The sequence below is a fragment of the Rana temporaria genome, chromosome 10 (assembly GCF_905171775.1).
Source record: "Rana temporaria chromosome 10, aRanTem1.1, whole genome shotgun sequence".
In the NCBI taxonomy this organism is placed as follows: Eukaryota; Metazoa; Chordata; class Amphibia; order Anura; family Ranidae; genus Rana; species Rana temporaria.
The window spans coordinates 29,475,936-29,490,184 of NC_053498.1; positions in this window are offsets into that span (position 1 = coordinate 29,475,936).

Genomic DNA, 14,249 nt, shown 5'->3' on the forward strand with positions numbered 1-14,249 from the left:
ATCTCAGCTACAAAGCTGATGAAAGCAGTAACATCCGACCAGAACTTCCTTATCGGAGCACATTCCCACATCAGATGGAAGAATGTTCCATCGGCCATTCCACATCGAGTGCATAAAGGAGTGGATAATCTCTTTAATTTATATAACAAATATGGTGTAAAATAGGATCTATACAATAGTTTGGTCTGGATCACTTTGTCCCTTGAGGAAATGACGGAGGTCACCTGCAGGGGAAGAATCTCCCCCCAGATCTCCTCCGTCAACTCAGGTATGTCTACGCGCCATCTTTGTTCAATGGTGGTAAGCCTAGTGGTCGTGGAGTGTAGTAGAGTCTTATAGTAAGACGAAACTATTTTGGTGTGGGAGGGGTCAGTCAGTAAGTTTTCCAGTGGGGAAGTTTGCATCTCTATATTTCGTAGTCCGAATTGATTATATATATTTAAATTGTAAATTCATAAACCATATTTGGCCAGTTAATGTAATTACGCTAACAGCTCTGTATTAGTGAGATAAAACACATCTCTCCCTTGTGTCTCTATATTAGGAATAAGCTTTGTGTTCAAGTTGAACTCGTATGTTTGACCGTTCGTCGAATTACGAACGTTATGGGCCGTTCGCGCCAAGTTTGAGTGGCGTGTCACGTCCCATAATTCATTGCGGCATCGCAGTGCATTGCTGGCTGATAAATGGCCAAGCATGCACTATGACCCGCATGCTGGGCCAATCACAGCGTGCAAAAAAAACAGAGAGCCATAATTGGCCAAAGCCAGGGCTCATTCCTGCGCTCCAATTAGAGTACCTGTGAGGGGTTGCAGTGTTGTGGCACCAGCACCAGTGCCTAAGGCCCAATTTTTCTGCCCCTGTTTAACAGGGTCGTGTAATTACAATTTTTGATGCAATACTTTGCAGCAGGGCTCATTAGTGCACTCCAACTACAGTATATGTGAGGGGTTGCTGTGTTGTGGAACCAGTACCTAAGGCACAATTTTTCTGCCCCATGGCATACATTTACAATTCTTGATATAATATTTCACAGCCATGCCATTCTGCCAACGTTCATTGGCATGCGGCGGTCAGCAAGCAGTTAATGCATAGAATGCATTAAGATAAAAAACGTTCTGCCTTTACAACCACTTTAATCTCGTATATGTACCTATCAGCATGTACGGATAGGAGGCATTCTAATTGATCAGCACTGTCACATAGAAGGTAAATAGCAATGGTGGTACAGCGCTCAGGTTGTCAGCAAGAACAATCAATAAGGGTAAATAATAATAATCAAATTAAAATTAAAATGAAAATAAACAAACCACAATGGCGACGTGTGTAGTCTGAAAGTTCATTAGTCCTTGTTATAGGAAGTAAGAGGATCAGTCCCAGCAAGATATCAATAGGAGTTTGTAGAAAGTTGTGGACGGTCGGTTCAGATGATAAGCAGTTAATCAAGGCAGCTGTCCAGGAGCGAAGTCAGCTCAGTATATGCAAGAAAAAAGAGTAAGCTCCCCTAACTCTTTTTTTCTTGCATATACTGAGCTGACTTTGCATGCTCTGAAACGCGTTGTGGTCCCTCTCGGCCTCCGTCCAAGCTGACGCTACGTTCCACCGGATGTATTCCATGCTGACAGTGCGATACCAACCACGGACATAGCCGGCTCCCTCCGGCTCTCCTCGGGTCCCAGCAGCCACATCTCATCTGGATACATGTGGTTTACTGCCCGTCAGACTTGTTCCAGCTCCCCTGACTGCAGCATAGTAATTTATGATGTAAGTGCTGGATTATTTTACTTGTTATATTAAATACACAGTTTACTCAGTGGCGCTTCTCCCCTTACTCTTTTGTCACATAGAAGGTGCTGACCAATCAAAACCCGTCTAGCCCAAACTGTCAGTGCTGGAGGAGAAGAGAGAAAGCTAGGAGGGTTTCAAATCTCTAGACGGGTGAAGCAGCGTCCTGACAGCGCGGGATCGTGGGACACTGGTATAGGGGACTTGGGGGGGGGGGGATGTCCAGCGTAAGTTCACCTTACATATTTTCTGTAAAGGTGAACTTACCCTTTAAGATCTGCTTACTTGTATTTATGAGTCCGTTCTAAACTGAAACGACTAGCTGGAGACATGAGAAAGTTTAACCGTGATTGGTTCTTCAATGGAAATACTATGAGTTATTATGAAAGACACTTTGTCAATGGAAGTTTTCTTGGTTCTATACAGACATGTCAACACTCATATTTTTCCCACGCATACAGTAAGTATCCCTGCAGTGCTACCAGGGGTCAAGTCCTGGGGAAAAAAGTGTGGGAACTCCCACCCAAGATCCACTCCTCCACCAAAAAAAAAAATGATACGCTCATATGCATAATTACTAAACCGTATGTTCTTTCTAAATCCCGTGATAATCACGGCAGACCTCCACAATGTCTCCTGGGAACAATGACAAAAGCTCCCAGGAGACATTGCGGCATCGAGGAAGTGACTGAATACCCGCACACTACCTGATGAATCCATATACACAAAGCGGCCAGTAAGATAAAGGATTACCAAGGTTCACCTGCCCCTGACAGGGACTTGAGCTGGGCATCGCCACTTGGTGAAGGATTGGCTCGGGCAGCTCGGCTGCTTTAATCCTGCAAGGGGAACTGCGTTCCTGTTGTGAAAAAAATGCAGGGACTCCGTTCCCACGCGTTCCCGCAGGACTTGAGCCCTGAGTGCTATGTCTTCTTGTATAGGTACAGTGAGTCATTCATCAACCATACTGAAATCACTCAGGGTATTTCCTTCCTCATTTTCAGGTTTACTCTATTGAACTTTTATACCATTGAACTTTTATACTATTGAACTTTTAACCTTTTGCTAGTTCTCATGCCTTTAAAAGAAAAATGGGCAAAATGATTTTCTTTTTCATTATAAGACTATCAGAGGCAAAGTCAGCACTTAAAAGGATTAAGAACATGAAATTATTGTGCACTCATAGTTGGGAAAGAAAGCAGAATGGGTGGTTGGACCTCTAACATATTTAGACCAAAAGCATTTGCACCCTTTTCACGCCCTGATGCTTAGACCTGATCAAATAGGCACAATGTACTGTATAATTCTTGCTGTTTTTTTTGTTTTTGTTTGTTTGTTTTTTAGCAGATAAGCAAATATACAGTAACAAAACCTGCAACAAATTCCAGGGAATATCCATTTGCCTTAAGGGGGAGGGATCAGGAAAGAGTTATTTCCACTGCTGGAGCAAATTGGACCATGCTTTATTGGGGGGTTGCCTTCTTCTGAATCAACTGTAGGTATAAGATTGTGTATATATGGAAGTTTTCTATAAACTTTTTTCTATTGGTGAAACAAGATGGACTTCTGTCTTTTTTTCAACCAAAGGCTCCTTTCACACGAGTAGACTGTTTGGTAGATATGTGCAATTTGTTCAGTTCCAAATTTGTTTAACGAATTTAGACAAATTAGTTAATTCTGAAATATCAAAATTCTCTAATTTCAAAATGTTTCTGAAAATCCAAAGATTCAAAAACCCGAAAATCTGAAATAATAACCAATAATAACTAAACTATTGGTAACTATTAAATTATAGGTATTGGAATTTCCTTTAAAATTTGGTAAACGTAACGAATATGAATTTATCTGAAGTTACGAATTATCCAAAATAAAAAATGCTGCATCTAAACGAATGGAATGTAACAAATAAATAGTAATAAATAACAATAATTATAATGAAAACATATTTTTTATTATTATTTGGTGCCGTTCCATTTATTTGGATGCAGCATTTTTTATTTCGGATAATTCGTAACTTCAGATAAATTTGTATTCATTACGTTTACTAACAGACAAATTTGAAAGGACATTCCAATACCTATAATTTAATAGTTATTATTAGTTATTTAAAATTATTTGATTTTCGTTCTTTCTAATTATCAGCATTTACTTTCTTATTTTAGAATTTTTAAATTTTCACCGACCCCCAATCCTCTACACTAAAAACAGACGGAGGTTGATCCATTCCCCATCTGTCTAGTGGATCGGATCAGATGGAAGTCAGGTGTAAAAGAAATTGTAAGGAAGAGTGGAAAGATCCCTGGTGCCGCACATCCACGGAGTCCTATGGTGGTATGAGAGAGACGACTTCAGCTTGGGCTCCCACCAGGCCACACCTTCAATGCGTTTATCTCCACCCCTCGGAGCTTAGTCATAGATCCCCTTGACTAAGCCCCAAGGGGCGGACTGAAACACATTGGAGGCGTGGCCTGGTGGTAGCCCAAGCTGAGGTTGTCTCTCTCATACCACCATAGGACTCCGTGGATGTGCGGCACCAGGGATCTTTCCACTCTTCCTTCCAGTGACTACAGGAGCTTCGACAAGCTCCATCCCTTGCTGGCACTCCTGCAGTGGTTGCAGCATTACCCACACTACTCCCGATAGTGATCGAGTCTGAGTGGCACACTAAAGAAACCATGGGTCACAGGTGTAAAAGAAAGGAGGTCCGTTTACATCCAACCACTCAGAGTAGAGCAGGTTGCATCTGTGTTTGCGCTGCATAAGCGGAGTCGCCCCCCCACATGTGGAAGGGGTCTAATGCCACATACACACGATCAAAAAATTCTGACAAGATCCATATTTCTGTTATTTTATGTTCAATAATTATTGTAAAACCCTGTGTATGTATACGGAAATTAATTGTATTCCTATTTTAACTTTAATAAAATGTTTGAAACAAAAAAAAAATTCTGACAAGAAAAGTCCGATGTGAGCTTTTGGTCGGAAATTTCGTCCGTGTGTAAGCTCCAGTGGAATTTTTCTGTCGGAATTTCCACCAAGAAACATTTGAGAACTGGTTCTCAAAGTTTCAGACGGGAAACGTTCTTGGAGGAAATTTGGATTGTCTGTATGCAATTCCGACAGAGAAAAATCCTACGCATGCTCGGAAGCATTGAACTTAATTTTTCTCGGCTCGTCGTAGTGTTGTACGTCACTGCGTTCTTGACGGACGTAATTTGGTGTCACCGTGTGTATGCAACACAAGTTTGAGCCAAAATTCAGTCGGAAAAAAAATACATGGTTTTCTTGTTGGAATTTCTGATCGTGTGTACGCGGCATAACTATGTAAAAATTAACTGGAGAGCAGAATTAAAGCCAAAGATAAGATGACAATGGATAGCTTATGAGAAATAACAAAAACTAGCTTTTGCTATAATATTCACCTCCAATCCCTTGCAGTCCAGTAGTTTTCGGGGTTGATGGGGAATTTGGCGGCAGGTTATTTATCAGGTGAATGTGCCACTTGCTACCAGATGCAGTGACCCCTGCCACCAGATGCAGTGTCGCTTGCCACCCATAGTCTGCCACCAGATGCAGTGCTGCTGTCACTCCCTCTGCATGAGCCGCATGCATAGAAGGAAAGGAATGGAGTCACTATCTGGAGAGTAAAGATCACACCAGACTCCCTGCTGCTTACTGCTGGGTGCCGGAGAAGGAGGTTCTGAGGTGGGTGGGGACAGCAGTGCTGCACTAGGCACAGGCCTCGCTCCTGGCCTCACTGTCAGAGTAAATTGTCACTGGTTGCCAGATGCCAGGCAGAGCCAGCCATGGCAACCAGTTCCGGAAATGTAGTTAGTAGGGGGTGGCTGTGTCCTCCATTTCATTCCGGGACACTGTATTGTCCTGGAATGAAGGTGCCCGGGACCCAGGACAGACATGTCAATTGCAGGACAGTCCCGGGCAATCCGGGTCATGTGGGCAGCCTACCTTGTCACCACCTGTGGGATGCACTAAAGAATATCTTTCTTCTTAGAATCACACTTCCCCCAACGTATTAGAGATGAAGAGATACAAACATGTTTGTAGTCCATATCAGGAGAGCAGCTTAATGTGACAACTATGGCTCCCTCCATGGATACAGTGAAGGAGTGAAGTAGCCACCCAGGAACAGGAAGTGCGTAATTTGCAGGATTAATAGGTAAAAATAAAGCAAAAGAAGATTGAAAAAAAAAGGATAATTAATGCAGCCACCACACCAAGGACTTGTTGCAATATATTACATTTTTGAAACAGAGCGGAGGCTGTCAATCAGCTGGAGGTCCCTCCTTGTCACCTTTTTTCCCCCTGGTGTCAAAACTTGTCAGAAGTGATTCATACTGATACCAGAGGAACAAAGAAACAGACATAAATGACAGTGATCTTGATTGAAACAAACACTATAGAAGGATGTGCTTTGTTCATACTTTTAAAGTGGTTGTAAACCTCAGATATAGACAAATTAACACAAGATAATTACTTCTCAAATGCATTGCAACAATACATTTATAAAGTAGATGTTATCCCTAACTGTATTTAATTGATTAAAGCACTGTACATTACAATCACTATTTTTAAATAAAATACTTGTTTTCATCTTCTTTGAAGAAATACACAAAGGTCACTCATTTTTTAAAGAATACATTTTTTTATTTTATAGCATTTTAGTAAATACAGAAATAAAGAAAAATTATCAGCAACATAGATCAACTCTCAGCCCTGGCTGTAATTTTTGAAGCGAGCTTGGTTTAGCAAAAAGATAAAAAATAAATCATATAATGATACCATAATAAAACGGAAATAAAGACTCCTTATTGCGGTAGAAAACACAATACAGCAAATTCAGAAAAAAAAAAACATAATACCACAATGTAATGCACTTTCAAACACAACAGGAAAAGCTAAAGCATGTTAAAAGGATTTTACCATTTGTGCAGATTACAGAATATGCAATTTTGTCCATCCCAGCCGAAATCGGCACCATCATATAACCCTTGGTTGCTACTAGTAACTAACATCCACATACACCATATCACCCTGCTGCCAGACCTCCATCTATCACCTCAAAAGACAACGAACATGAAAAATAATTTGCGTTGTTTTGTTTTTGTTTATTGGGGGATATAACTTGGTTGAGTAAGGAGGATATGGGATGCCATATTTAGTGAACCTTGATGAACTGTTTAGCCTTGAAGAATTGATGTGCTACTAACATTTAGGCCTCATGCACACTGGACGTTTTTACAGCAGCTGTTTTTGGCAGTAGAATATTTTTTCTACAGTCAATAAACTCTCCATCATGTTATCCTATGTGTCCATGCACACATAGGCTGTTATTAGCAGTTTTGGGCAGTGGCGTTATTGAGCAGTAAAAAAAAAAGCTAGTGGGTTCTGAGAGACGTTTTTCAGATGTAAAAACGATCTAATGCTGATAAATGCTGATAAGCGTTGATAAACGCTTAAAAACTTCACTCACCAGCGTTTTTTAAAGTTTTTGATCCATTTAAAAAAAAGATAATTTTTTTCCTTAAAAAAAAACGCTAACGTGGAAAAACGGTAAAAAAACGCTATTGAAGAAACGTTGAAAAAAGCTGAAAATAGTTGAAAAAAGTTGATAAACTCACTGCAAAGCTACTGGCGTTTTTATAACGTTATTTTAACGTCCAGTGTACATGAGGCCTTACAGACTCTTACCCTGCATATCACCATGCAGACTATTTCTCCTCTTCCTCTGCACTAACTCCTGCAGACTGTTGCTCCCAGGACTTCTCTAATCCTGCACAAATGTCCACTGCACAACTACTATATCACTGCAGAATTATTAGATCCAGTCCCATCTTCTTTGTGACAAAAAGGAATCACTCTGAATAATCCCAACTAGCTGGCTGTGTTTAGGTGCTGCTACTAGGCCAGAGGTCTGCAATACCTCTCCCCGGCGGCCTAGTAATTTAGTTGGTTGGTGGACTACTGATCCCAGCTGGCCCGACTTGCAAATCCTGCCCTCGTGGGGCACATAGATTTGACATACTTCCCCACAGTCTCTCCTCTGTTCCGGGACTCCTCAATGACCAAGTAAAGATGAGGACTTCATCCATGACCGTGTAAGGATGAAGCTCCCACACATCTCTCCTGGGCTCCTCCACGCTCTGTGCACCCCCCCCGCCCAGATGGGGGCTACTTCCTGCCATTGTCTAGTACTCCATTCTCCAAGTCAACTGGCCGATAACTCCTCCCCAGAGGCATGTGACCTCAGCCTATATGGGAGGGCTGCCCCCTGCCAATACCAAGTGGGGATGGGTCAGGGCACCTCACATGACCTGCTTGCCATTCCAGTCCTAGGCCCTGTGCCTCTTTTCCAGAACAATCCATTGGAAAAACTAGAGCACAGGTGGTCAAACCCACTGCTGCACTAACCACTCCCTGCCCCCAGATCAAAACAAGCAGGCCTAGCCTGAAGCATAGGCCTGCATAAATTTACCTGCGCTGACAGTTTCCCTAGAAAAATCCTATTCTAGCACCTACCTACGGTAGAGGGTGCTACATATCTATATATCTATCTACAGATAGATAGATAGATAGATATAGATAGATATAGATAGATAGATAGATAGATAGATAGATAGATAGATAGATAGATAGATAGATAGATAGATAGATAGATAGATAGATAGGATGAATATACACACACATACAAAATATAGGAGGCACTATATCACCTGTTTATGACTAAGCCGACTTGCTTTGACGAGACTGCTTACACCTAATGCCATGCCCCCAAAGGGGGTTCTAGGAAAAGTTGAAGTGTGTAAGAGAAGAAGTGGAAGTGCTATGCCATAAATCAGAAAAATTAAAGTAAATTATTAAGAAAATTATTTGTTTTTCTTTTTTTGCTTCCCCTTTTTCTTTTTATAATTGTTATTGAAGTTTTGAATCAAAATGAACACAAACACGATCATTCACATAATCGTATAGATTGCGAGTCATCCTATTCCTGAAAAGGAAAACCACAATATGAAGAGGCCTGCCTATACACTTATGATCTCAAATAAAGAAACTTCTTGTGACAACTCACCCTACAAACCAACCCCCAACCAACCAGGGAAAGAAAAAGCCGGGGGGGGGGGATTATAATTCTCTCCCGACACCTCCACCCCAATTAGGCTATTTTACAATTAAAAACCCCTTCTCTAGCAACTCCCTCATCTTTGAGGATGCACAGACGAATTTGCATGAAGTCCAAGCTGAAAGACTTTCTCGTAATTGTCGCTTATTATTACTACGGTCATTTACTCCATCCTCCAAGTAAATCCAAAGAAAATTCTAATCATTCTCATTCGAGTGGTACAAGGCATCCAACGTGTTTCGAGGGATTAGGCACTCTCTTCATCACAGGTTATAACAACTGTGACTGGACTCAATAGGGAGCTTTTTATATGCAAATAATCAAGAGTAGGGATGAGCCGAACACCCCCCAGTTCGGTTCGCACCACAACACCCCGAACAGGCAAAAAGTTCTACCAAACATGTAAACCCTATTAAAGTCTATGGGACACAAACATGAAAAATCAAAAGTCCTAATTATAAAGGTTTATATGCAAGTTATTGCCATAAAAAGTGTATGGGGACCTGGGTACTGCCCTATGGAACATGTACCAATGCAAAAAAAAGTTGAAAAAGTTGAAAAAAAAAGTTATTATATTCTTTTAACTATCGTGCATGGGGGGATCCTCTTAGTCTGCCTGTAAAGTGATGCATCTGTGCATGGTAGTAGACATTTCTAAAGGAAAAAATGTAATTTAAATTTGCTTGCGGCAGTAATGTATTGCCGACTCCCGGCAAGATCGATGAAAAAAATGGTGTGGGAACAGTTTGGGGATGGGCCCTTCCTGTTCCAAAATGATTGAGCACCAGTGCAAAAAGCAAGATCCATAAAGACATAGATGAGCGAGTTTGGGGTGGAGGAACTAGACTGACCTGCACAGAGTTCTGACCTCCACCCAATAGAATATCTTTTGGATCAATTAGAGTGGACACTGTGAGCCAGGCCTTCTCGTTCAACATCAGTGCCTGACCTCACAAATGTGCTTCTGGAAGAATGGTAAAACATTCCCATAGACACTCATAAACCTTGTGGACAGCTTTCCCAGAAGAGCTGAAGCTGTTCTAGCTGCAAAGGGTGAAGAATATGGAGGGAAACCACCAGAGGAGTATAGCAATGGAGACCTTTGCCACATCCCAAATCAAGAAGAAATTGAAAAGATGGGTGCCCCAGAGAGTGTCCCTGGGGCACCCATCTTTGCAATTTCTAGCTGCAAAGGGTAGGCCAACTCAATTGTGAACCCTACGGACTAAGACGCCAATATAGTTCATGTGCATGTAAAGGCAGGTGTCCCAATACTTTTGACAATATAGTATACATATATAAATCATGATTATTAAAAAAAATGTCCATCTGAATAACACTTGCCTATAATGAGATTTATAATTGTAATGTTGCTATCCAGGGGAATATGTTATCTGTTAAACGGCCAGCATCAGAAATTACTCCTTGTTATGGAAACCTTTAAAAGTACTTATGTGAATGTTAGAAAATCTTTGTTCACATTGAGGTTGATTTAGGTTAGATATGTTGTGGTAAGGTAAAAAGGCGGTTCATATCTTGAAAAGTCAAAATGAAAGTGCTGATTTGATTTTGTAATTTCATCCACACTATTAGCATTTACTACAGCAAGATTTCAGCTTCCGAAAAAGGCAGTGGAGCATTTTGAGCTGTGTGTTATTATTACTACAGTACAATGATTCCTCATTTTCAGGGATGAGGGTAATCTCAGTGTGTTGTCCCTATCCCCAACCAAATTCAAAACAGTACCACATCCAAACATTTGTTTAATATAAATGAACAGAATAAGAGGGGAAACACGTGACTTTCAGGTACTCAATAAATTGTCATGAATAATAAAAGGTTCCAATTTTTATTACGATCAAAAATCGAAAAAAGTCTCATAAAATAGTGAGACTATACACCTACAAAACAATACTGTCATAAAAAACATAAAAAACATAAAAAAATGCTGATGGAGGAAAGAATCTGCTCTCTTTTCTCTCCAATGGCTGCATACTGTGGGCAGAAGAGAGCAGCAAGAGTGGAAGAATGTAATGACTAAGCGCTGATATTTGCTCGAAACGTGTCTGCCTCTTTGTCCCCTGCTCCATCTGTCAACCACTTGTCATATGAAGCTTTAATAAAAGGATTTTTGGAAGTGCAGGCGTCCGGAAATTATTTCTTTACAAGAGTGGAAGAAGATTGTGATATATCACATGACCAGAGACTGGAAGAAGCAGTTGCCTTAATTCCTGGGCAGGTGTCACACTAAATAGTAGGTCTGTGATAGGGATGAACTTCGAGTTTGAGTCGAACTCATGTTCGACTCGAACATTGCTTCACATTAGAACCTGCGAACAGACCAAATGTTCGTGTGAACTTTAGAACCCTGTTAAAGTCTATGTGACTCGAACATTTAAAAACGAAAGTGCTAATTTTAAAGACTAATATGCAAGTTATTGTCCTAAAAAGTGTTTGGGGACCTTGGTCCTGGCCCAGGGGACATGTATCAATGCAAAAAAAGTTTTAAAAACTGTCATTTTTTCGGGAGCAGTGATTTTAATAATGCTTAAAGTGAAACAATAAAAGTGAAATATTCCTTTAAATTTCGTACCTGGGGGGTGTATAGTATGCCTGTGAAGTAGCGCCTGTTTCCCGTGCTTGGAACTGTCCCTGCACAAAGTGTCAATTCTAAAGGGAAAAAAAGTAATTTAAAATCACTTGCGGCTATAAAGAATTGTCGGCTCTATTGCCAGCAATACAGAGAAAAGTCACAGACCCCCCAAAGCATCCTCCCAATGTTGAGGGCATGTGGCCTGGTACGGTTCAGGAGGGGGGCCGCTCTCTCTTCCCCCCTTTTCCTGCGGCCTGCCAGGTTTCGTGCTCGGATAAAGGGTCTGGTGTAGATTTTTGGGGGGAACTCCACGCCATTTTTTTTTTAAATTTGGGGTGGAGTTCCCCTTAAAATCCTTACCAGACCTGGTAATTGAATTTGGGTGGATCCCCATGAAGTTTTTTTTTTTATCAATGACTTTTCTCTGTATTGCCGGGAGCCGAAAAATCATTATAGGACAATAACTTGCATATTAGCCTTTAAAATTAGCATTTTAGATCTTAAATGTTCCAGTCCCATAGACTTTAACGGGGTTCTAAAGTTCACACAAACTGTTGGTCTGTTCACAGGTTCTGGGGGGGGGGGGGGGTTTGGCTCATCCCTAGTCAGTACATATAGGGTGGAGAAGCAACTCAGCCCCAGAGCTTCCTTCTACCCTTAAAAGCCCCAAAAAGCCACACTACTCCCTCAGATCCCTTTAACCCGCTTCTCACTCTGCAACCACAAAGGGCCCCTCAAGGTAGGGCACAACTGTATCTAAGCACCGTAAACTGCAAACGGTATTTATCCATTTTAACTATTCAAAGCAAACTCCCCATCTTTCCACGTCTCCATGCTTTATTTGAGAAATCCCTCTGAAAAACAACCCCAGTATTTCTATCTATGGCCATCTTGAGTAAGGACAGATGAATCATGTATCGTTTATTTCCTGGAATCCATCTGCCCTTAGCTCAGATGTGCAGGTAGAAGAATGTGCTCAGCTCAGAAAGCACTCTAGATTAAAATAAAAAAAATGCCCACCAAAAGCCCTCCAACTCACACTCCTAGTGACACAGATAAGACAGTTCACCTTGGACTGACACCACCGACACAGCAGCCATTTGTTTCTCCCACCTACACAGCAGCATTCTTTTCCTCCTAGTGAAACACAATGTTGTACATGTTGTACCAAAACCCCCACCAAACCAGCGAATGACAACACCTGTTCTTGTAATCATAATGGAAGATAAACCATTAAAGAAGATTTCAAGGTATGAATGAATGAATGAATGACTTGTATAGCGCAACGCATGTGAACTGAATCGCCTCTGGGCGCTTTTTCCAGCCAGTATCTGCTTGGCTGGTGCGGTCATTTTTACCCCGTAGGATCATGACACGCTAGGGACACACAGTCATACACACATATATACATATATACTGGTATGGTATATATTTACATAGCGCCCTGAGCCAACCCAGTTATGTGACAATAGCAAATTATTTATTCCCCATTGTCTTCCTGCTTCTCCTCCCAGCCAATCAGGAAGCAGGAGGAACGTGATCGGCCAAGCGAAGAAGCGATCATATTGGCCGGGCAGGGGGGAGGATGTACAGGAAGATCTAAGACTCGGAAGATGGCCATCCAGAGCGATTTCTCACTGCCCTGCATTGCCCCCTCCGGCTGGAGCACCAGTCGCCACTGGAGGTTTTATTGCCAAAGCTTATCTAAACAAACTGAAGTTAGAAGCTTACTGGCTACCATGACAGCTGCACCAGAGAAAGAGCTGGGGTCACATGATCACATAAAAAAAATGTATTTAAATGCAATTTATTCGAAAATGTATGCAAGGGGGGGGGGGGGTCACAGCAATGGGGAAACAACATGTAACAGGTTGGTATAGATTAAGGTGACCAGATTTTTAAAATGAAATCCGGGGACATATTTTTTCTTTACTAGTAATGGCGGCAATCAGCGACTTTCTGCCCGTCACTGCCCGCCTCACAGCCTCTCAAGTCTTACTCTTCGGGCCCTGGCTACTACTAGATGGGGAGCGGAGGAAGATCACTCCACCAGGGAAGGCGAGGAGATAGGCAGGTGGCTGGCCAGGATTTGAGCCAAGGCAGAAGAACATGTGGGCGGAAATGAATGGGCATGCACCCGAAACTGAAGAAATATCCCCCCCCCCACCAGCACATGATCATCAGAAAGGGGCACAGATAATGGGAAAAATACAACCCCCCCCTATGCTAGTAGGCACGGCGGAGGGGGGGGGTGATATTCAATTTTTTTTATTTTAATTCTGCACTGACTGTCTTTGAAATTGCCCCTGTCCCCTATTAAATCCAATCTGGGGACAAAACCAGGGACAGATTTGGTCCGGGGACAGTGTCCTCAATCAGGGGACTGTCCCCTGAAACTGGGGATGTCTAGTCACCCTAGTATCATGAATTTACATTACTTTGAGCATCCCTAATCCTCAACCTACTGGTGTAAGTCACTTGTCTGAATGGTGGAGTATTGGTCATGTTGTTACTGCTAAAAAAAAAAAAACTCATGTCTGGCATGCAAGGCCTATTAGTGGTTCTGTCTGAAAACTGATCTTTTTCTGGCACATAACCAGTGTTTCACCATTAGCTCATATGACCAAAAAGCTCCCTGTTAATCTATTTTAGCAACAACCTCCCATGACAGAAATTTCAGGCTGCTTTTATCTAAAGTGTGAGAGAATGTGTCAGGAGTTATCAGGCTGATAA